General features: G+C 37.1%; 1 non-coding gene across 1 annotated transcript; it reads left to right on the top strand.

The window, feature by feature from the left end:
* Positions 1-5,074: 5,074 nt before the first annotated feature.
* LOC112713831 (small nucleolar RNA R71) lies at positions 5,075-5,182 on the top strand. Its single transcript, XR_003158792.1, has one exon. It is a non-coding gene; the product is annotated as a small nucleolar RNA R71 (small nucleolar RNA).
* Positions 5,183-8,629: the final 3,447 nt, after the last annotated feature.

The raw sequence follows: 8,629 nt of genomic DNA on the forward strand, positions 1-8,629 counted from the left end.
CCATTGAGTTTGAATTCTCCATTTTGCTGTTATTAATAATCGTAATGTTATTAAGTTTGGATTATTGCTGTGAATGTGACTGATTTTGTTGTTATGAGAGATTAATTGGTAGATTTAAGCTTGGATTGAGGTTGTGAAGATGTGATTGGTGTAGTGTTGAGACTATTTTGATTTGAGGCTGTGATTTGTGAATAATGAAATTGTTTGAAAGTGACTAATTACTCGAATTCCTGGTTACACTGATTTCTTGATTTAGTTGTGAAATTGAGATTTATTTGATGATGGTGGATATTGTTGCAAGATTGTTTGAGAAATTATTGGTTACTGGATATGTTAATTTGAGAAATTATTGGTTTCTGATAGATATCTGATAAGAACAGGTTTGGATTGGTCTATAGGAGGAGAGGTAAGGAGTAGATAAACTGAATTTTCACTGCTTTCACTACTTAATTCATAATTGTTGGTTGGCTGTTGGTTAGCTCCTTTAAGCTAGTTTAGCAGGTTAGGAGCAGGAATTCTAGGCTTAACTGCTGCATATAAATACTGGGGTTTATTTGGTTTTAGTTAGATAATTTTTGTTCAGTTTGGTAGTTCAAGAGAAGGGAACTTTCTCCAGAGTTGGTTAGATCCAATAGTGTACTTCAATAAGGGATCGTGAAAATCCCCTATTTTCTGCTAGACCCTATCAATCTCAAATGTTAATCTGTCCTAAACCTGTGATGTGCAGTGTATCGATCCTTGGCTCCATAGGAAAACATCATGCTCGGTGTGCAAGTCATCTATCACCTAATTTACCACTGGTTTTAGATGGATAATTTCTTATTCTACTACAGAATGTTGGCTGTCCCATTTTGGTCTGAGGTACAGCAATGGATGATAATATATTCCCGTTAGTTGATAAGTAATAGAAATGCTTCCTTTTTTCAGTATGCTGTTACTATATGGCCTGTTAGATATATAAAAAGTGAATACAAAGGGTCTAGAACTTACAAGTTGGTGTTTTGTTTCTAAACTGCTCTGAGATATGATTCATTTTGCGGTATGCATATATAGGTAACTATTCTGATTCATGGTCTTGTAAGATGTAATTGATCACTTGTAGGTCCTAATGAAGTCTGCCAAACCAGTGGCAAGTCTGAAGGCCGCAGTTTTTTTCCCATGATAGATTAGTTACAAATATACCTGATTGATGGGGCTACACAGGTATATACTGGGATTTAGACTTAGTAAATTTGTATCACACTATTAAGGGCCTGCTTGCTTTTCTACTTTTTGGAGGCATGCTATTGTTCGCATATAATATCTTGTGATTCCTAGTGCAGTTTCATGAAACAAGTCATGACATCACATTTATGATTTATCTCACGTTACTTGATGAACAAACCCTTTAATTTATGCCACTTACTTGTGATTGATATTTACTTGATTATGTGCTCTACACATACATGTGTATCACTTGTTTTGGCATTTTGAATTTTTGAGAAGTGAATACAAACTTGCTTGTTTTGAAAATTTAGAAACTTCTTGAACTTAAGGAACTTTTGACTATGCACCTAACTTTTTGTTTCGGTTTTTCTTATTTACAGGAGTGCTGAAATGGTGACCACATGCTACTTTGAGAGCTCAAGAATATTTTGATTCATAGTGACACTAATCTATGTTAGAACTTTTAACTCTTGGTTGAACTTTTATGTTAGAATTTTTATGTTTTGGTTGAACTAATCAATGTACTCACTAGATAATGTTATTTTGTTTGAAGACAATTTTAGCTAAAAGGATCTTGTTTGACTTATGTATGTTTTTGCATATTATATACATGTAAACTTGCTTATTAAAATCGTTAATATATTAGTTAATTTAAAAAATAATTTAGTAAATTATGCATGTAATTTGTAATAAAAAAGTTGTTACAAAATAATTAATTTGCTTTCGTAACTAAAGAAAAAAAATGTTACAAAATCATGTTACATTTTGTAACAAACTTTTTTGATAGGAAAAAAATTGACTGTCACAAAAAATACCTTCAAGATCGAAATTTGTTACCACTTTTGTAACGGCTTCTGGTTTTTTGTATCAGAAAAAATTGTTACAAAATATGGTATTGAATTGTAACAGTTCTATTTTTCGTTATAAAAACTTTTTGTAACGGGACTTACTGCAGTGGACCATTTTTTTGTTACAAAAAACTTTTGTTTCAAAATTTCGATGTTTTGTAACAATATTTTTTGTTACAAATGCGCCTTTTTCTTGTAGTGTCATAAGTATACTATTCATCAGGGGTGTATTCAAACTTCCAATATCAGCAATTCAAGGTACAAGCAATTAAGTGACAATACAACCTTTTGGCATCTTCTTTGTTATTCATCACCCTTCCTAGCTTTGGTATTCTCTTTCTCCCTGGATGATGGTGCATAGATTTCCCAAAGGTTTGATTGTCCTTCTACAAAACTATTGGAAGTTACTTGTTCCCCAAGCACTCGAGAAATGTAAGTCTATATGTATGCTTGTGATTTTCAGAACTTAAGTTGGTGTGTGAACACCAAACTTAATTCCTTTCTTACTTCTAAATGCAGCAAGGTGAACATACATGTGAAAGTGCAAGTGCTTTTATCAAGAAGTTAAACTATGACTGAAAATAAAAAACTTGTCAAGTAGTTTTTCTTATTGCTTGGAGCTTCTAACCAGTTATGATGAAAAATGCAATGTGCTCTTTTAGGGAATTCTACGGTGAAACACCAAATTTAGGATTGCACATTCATCTTTGAATTTCTTTGGTGTGCAACACCAAACTTAGCTCCTTACAATGTAGAGAAGCTTGCTTGACTTTTTCTTTTTTTTACTAGCTATGAAAAGAAAATTACCTTTGGTTGGGTTGCCTCCCATAAGCATTCTTTTAACGTCACTAGCTTGACATTGGTTCTCTATTAGGGAGGATTGTAGTGCCTCATGTACTCTCCCCGCACAGTGAAGCTTTCTCCACTTGATTCCTTGATGATTTCTAGATGTTCCAAGGAAAGGACTTTTCTGATTGTGAACACTTGAGGTAACTAAGATGGAATGGTTGGAAGATGGACTGGGATTGGTAGATGGTGGATTGATATCACCTTGTCTCCAGGGGAAAAACCTTCTATAGGAACCTTCTTGTTTCTCCACCCCCTTGGCAATTTCTTCATAGCTCTTTTCTCTTCTTCAAGTAGTGCTCCAGTGACTCTTGTGTTAGGGGGTCCTTGTTAGCTGCTCTTCCTGATTCTTATGGCTTAAGCTCTTCCTTGAGCTCCCTTGGTTGCTGTATCTCTTGAAATTATTGCTTGTTCACCCAAGATTGTTTCAGGGGCCCTGCTTCCGATTCACTGTTGCTTTCCTCCAGGCACATTTTGCTATGATAATCCTTCGGCTCTTTGGGTTATGGCTCAAATTCTGGTGTGGGTTTGAAAACATGGAAGGTGAGATGTTCATCATGTATTCTCAGTATTAACTCTCCTTGTTCCACATCTATGAGTGTTCTAGCAGTGGCTAGAAATGGTCTTCCTAGGATGATTGGATGGAGGTAACTTTCTTCCATGTCCAAAACAACAAAGTCAGTGGGGATAAAGTAATATCCCACTTTGACCGATACATTCTCGACTACTCCCTCAGCTTGCTTCTAAGTTTTATCAGCCAATTGGATGATTACATCTGTGGATTTGAGCTCATTGATTTTCAACCTCTTCATGAGAGATAGAGGTATCACATTATAGCTCCTAGGTCACAGAATCCTCTATCAATCCTTGTATCTCCTATGGCACAGGTGATATGAAAGCTCCCCGGATCTTTTTTCTTCAGAGGTAAGTCTTTCTTGATGAGGGCACTACATTCCTTGTTCATTATCACTGTTTGTCCCCCTTTCAAGGTTCTTTTCTTGATCAGCATCTCTTTCATGCACTTGATGTATGCAGGCATATGTTGGTGAATTTTGATCAAGGGTATGTTGACACTGAGGGATGCAAACATGTCTAGAAATCTTGAGTATGACTTCTCTTTCTCACCTCCCCTGAGTCTCTGGGGAAATGGTGCCCTTGGCACATAAAGTTTCAGCATTTCCTTCCTTGTTGGTTCTTTCCTCTGTACAGGTCCATTTCCTTGTTCCTTTTCCTACAAGTTTCCCTAGAAACTTCCTTGGCTGTGCTCTATTGGCTTGTTGGTATCTTCTTCCAGGATTTTTTCATTCACGAGAGTAGCTACCTTACATTCTTCCCATCTCACCTTCTTTATTTTCCCTCTTGGATTTTTCTCAGTGTCATTGGGAAAGCTATCAGTGGCTTAGGAATCTGTTGTGAGAGGTGTCCTACCTGAGATTCAAGCTTCTTAAAAATCTCTCCTTGACTTTTCATACTATCGCTTATTCTTTCTTGAAATTCCTATTGTCCTAGACTTCCTTGCAAAGACTGGTGAGCATAGCTTCAATCCTGGATAGTTTGTCCTCTGATGGTGTTGTGGGAATTAGATGTTGAGGCTGGTTGGCTTGGGCTTGATATGGTGGCTAAGAAGAATTGTTGTGTGGATGTTGATATGATCTTGGATTGAATTGTTGGTAGATGTACTGGTTGGGATTATGAGGTTTGTGGTCTTGGCCTTGGTTTTGTTGGTTTCTCCACCCAAAGTTTGGGTGGTTCCTCCAACCAGGGTTATAGGTTTTTTAGTATGGATCATGAGCTTGCCTAGATGAATTTCCAAGGTAATTGGCTTCTTCCCAGTTAACTCCTTCCTCTGTGTCCAACTCTCGTGGAGGTGATGGTTGAGTATGGATGGCTCCAGCCTGATTCTTCTCCATTTGCTTGGTTAAATCAGCTAGTTGCTTAGTGATCATCTTATTCTGGGCCAGGATTGCATCCATATGGTTTAATTCTATGACTCCCCTGTTGTTGCTTCTGTCTGAGGCATAAAAATACTCATTGTCAGCCACTGTTTCTATGACATCAATGACTTCTTCAATGGTCTTCTTCTTGTTAAGGGAGCCTCCAGATGAGTGGTCTACAGCTTTCTTTGATTCATAGGAAAGCCCTTCATAAAAGATGTGCAATTCCACCCACTCATTAAACATCTCAAGGGGGTATTTTCTTGTCAGATCTTTGAATCTCTCCCAGGCTTCATATAAGGTTTCACCATCCTATTGTTTGAATGTCTGCACCTCAGTTCTCAGTCTATTCACTCTTTAAGGAGGGTAGAACCTTGCTAAGAATCTGTTTACCACATCCTCCCAGGTTGTCAAGCTTTCTTTGGTAAATGATTCTAGCCATTTGGATGCTTTGTCCCTCAAAGAAAATGGAAACAATAGCAATCTATAGGTGTCAGGATGAACGCCATTAGATTTAACCGTATCACATATCTTTAGGATGCTGATTAGGGTCTTCTTGGGCACTTCCTCTGAAAGAACAATTATTTTGGATGAGAATGATGAGCTGAGGCTTCAATTCGAAATTATTAGCATGGATGGTTGGCTTTTGAATGCTGCTACCATAATTTCCTGGGTTTGGATTGATGTAAGAGCCTAGAACTCTCCTCTCTTGTCCAGCAGAGTTGGCTGCACCACCTCTGGCATGATTGTTCACCTCTCCTTCATGATGGTTTTCCATATCATCCTCCATGTTTATATCCAAGTCTTCCTCCCCTTCCTCTACACCAATAGCCTTCTTTCCTCTTGCTTTCCTCCTCAGTCTAAGGAAGGTTCTTTCTAGTACGTTGTCAAAAGAGGTTGAAACCCATCTTCTACCTGTCATACAAGTACCAAAATAGACAGCAATCAGCAAGTGAAGATTTCACATGTAATAAAAAAGTATGGTTAAAGAAATTGAGGCAATTAATCAAACAGTTAATGAGTCAGTAGATTAGTTTTGCTGGAAAGTAAAGAAGTAAAGAAAAATAAAGAGAAACAACAAAAACTGCAGAAAGTAAATATAACAGTAGAAATTGAAATTCAATTATCAAAAGAAAAGAAAATTTCTCAATCTAGTTATCCTCCAATTTAGTAATTGTCAATACAAAACCAATCCCCAGCAACGGCGCCATAAACTTGATGTCCTGAAAATTGTCTCTCAACTATTTTCTACCAACAAGTGCACCGGATTGTCATCAAGTAAAAACTCACTATAGAGTGAGGTCGAATCCCACAGGGATTGGTTGGTTGAGAAACTTTAATTGGAAAAGTGTTCTAGTTGAATGAAATCAAAATTGAATTGGTGTTGCAGAATGTAAATTAGCACGAAACTTAAAATGCAAGAAATATAAATGAACAGGAATTAAATTGCAGAATAATAACAGCAAAAACTTAAATTGCAAGTAATTAAAGTGCAAAAGCTTAAATTGCAAGAAATTAAATAGGAATGGGGATTAAGCATGAAATAAAATAACAGAATGTAAACAGAATGGGTAAAATCAGAATAGGGAGTTCATTGGGTTTCAGGAGATATTGAACTCTCTGGATCAAATCATTTTCATCTCTTTCTCAATCAATGCATTCATTGACTTTGATTGGCAATCTTAGATGATTGGATCCCAATGTCTTGGCTCACAAATCTCTCTAAGCATGAACAATTGCCCAATGTCTTGATTTAATTGCTCATGGGAAGAGTTGAAGTTCGGTTACTGATTATACCACGTAAATTCATATATCAAAGTATTGGTAGAATTAAATGTCACAATATCCATCCAACCCCCAATCTAATCGAATGTGAGAAAGTGTTTCTAGCTTGAATTCCTCATCCCTCTCTCAAGGATCAGAGGAATTCCAATTATAGATAGCTTCTCTGTCAAGACAACTACCTAATTGAATTAAGATCGAAAGCTTTCTAACAAAAATCAAGAGAAAAGAAAGAAGAAGAAGATGAAAACTATTATTGATCCATTGAATTACAAAAGAGCTCCCTAACCCAATGAAAAGGGTTTAGTTGTTCATAGCTCTCAAAATGGAAAATGGAATTGAAAGATACATTGCAGAATTAAAAAATTGCAGAAAAGAAAAATTGGCAGAGTTTCTCCAGTACTCTCTTCCTCTTCCTCTTTGTCTTACTTGAACTCTAAGCTATTTATACTACTTTCTTCAATTGATATTCAAATCCTCTCAATTGGGCTTTTGGCCTTTGTTGAAGTTGATCCAATTGGCTCCTATGCTGTTGAGAAGAGAGGTGCTTTGAAATGTAGAGTTCTGATGCCCACATTTAAGTTCACGTTTAAGGGAAAACGTTAAGTCAAACGTCCTTCAAAGAAAATTGATTTTGGACGTTTTGAGCAACGTTTGACTCAACGTTGGAGTGCCAACATTTTCTTGTCCACGCGTACAAGTGACATACGCGTGCGCATGGATGGTACAATTTACCAGTTCACGCGTTTGCGCTGCCTATGCGTACGCGTGTTTGGGGCCAGAATGCTCATCCACGTGTGCGCGTCTCCTATGCGTGCGCGTGGATGCAAAATCCCCAAATCGAGTTTTGAAACGTTTTCGCGCCCGTTGGCCTCAGTGTTTGACCAACAACGCTCCCTCCAACATTAATTCATCCACGCATGCGCGTCACCTACGCGTACGTGTGGATTTTCCAAATTTCATGCTCAACGTTGGCCCATTCACACATGCGCGTTACTTACGCGTGCACGTGGATTGTCAAAAATTCACAATCCAGGCGTGCGCATATAGCACGCGTACGCGTTGCCACATTTTTTCTATTTTTTTCAGAAAGCATTGTGTATCAAGCGTTGGAGGTAACGTTGGCTCACCAATACTCCCTCCAACATGAGTATCAGAATTATGCAGCAGATTTTGCTCTGCCTTCCCTCTCAACTTTTGAGGTAACGTTGGTGGTCCAACTTTGGCCACTAACATTGCTTCCTCTTCATCCTTTCCATGGCCATTTTCAACCTCCTTCCATGCATTTTTTCACCTATCTTCAACCAATACATGCATCAAATACTTGCTAATATCATGAGAGATTGCATCATTCTTAGCACACAAGTAGTTATGGCATAATTATAATGAAATTGCATCAAAATAACCATGGTTGAATGAATCTAGGGATACATGAATTTTTAACCCAATTGCTTACTTATAGCTCAAGAAAGTGCATAAAACCTACTAAAAACAAAAGAAAAAGGCTAGTGAAACTAGCCTAAGATGCCTTGGCATCAGCTGTCAGTATTTTCCTTTCTTGCTCCAGGCTTCTCCAAACTACTCTGAATTTCACCTAAAATCATAAAAATACAAGAAAAACTCAAAGTAGCATCCAAAGGTGAATTTTGCACTAAAATACAATAAAACTTAATAAAATCCAACTAAAAATAGTATAGAAACAACTAGAAAAAAGGTATAAGATGCTCACACATGATAACACCAAACTTAAACCGTTGCTTGTCCTTAAGCAATGACGAACTGATTTCTATCTGTAAAGAAATTCACAAGAATATAATCGCCTTGTAAGTATAGTTTCTAAACCAATAGAAAATCCTTTCGTACAAAAGTGTTGGTTGTCACAAGTAACAAACCCCTTTGAAATTGATAACCGAAGTATTTAAACCTCGGGTCGTCTTCTCAAGAAATTACAGGGAAGTATGATTTATTATTGGTTATGCAAAGGTATATTTTGGGGTTTTGAAAAGGTTTGAA

The sequence above is a fragment of the Arachis hypogaea genome, chromosome 9, assembly GCF_003086295.3.
Source record: "Arachis hypogaea cultivar Tifrunner chromosome 9, arahy.Tifrunner.gnm2.J5K5, whole genome shotgun sequence".
NCBI lineage: Eukaryota > Viridiplantae > Streptophyta > Magnoliopsida > Fabales > Fabaceae > Arachis > Arachis hypogaea.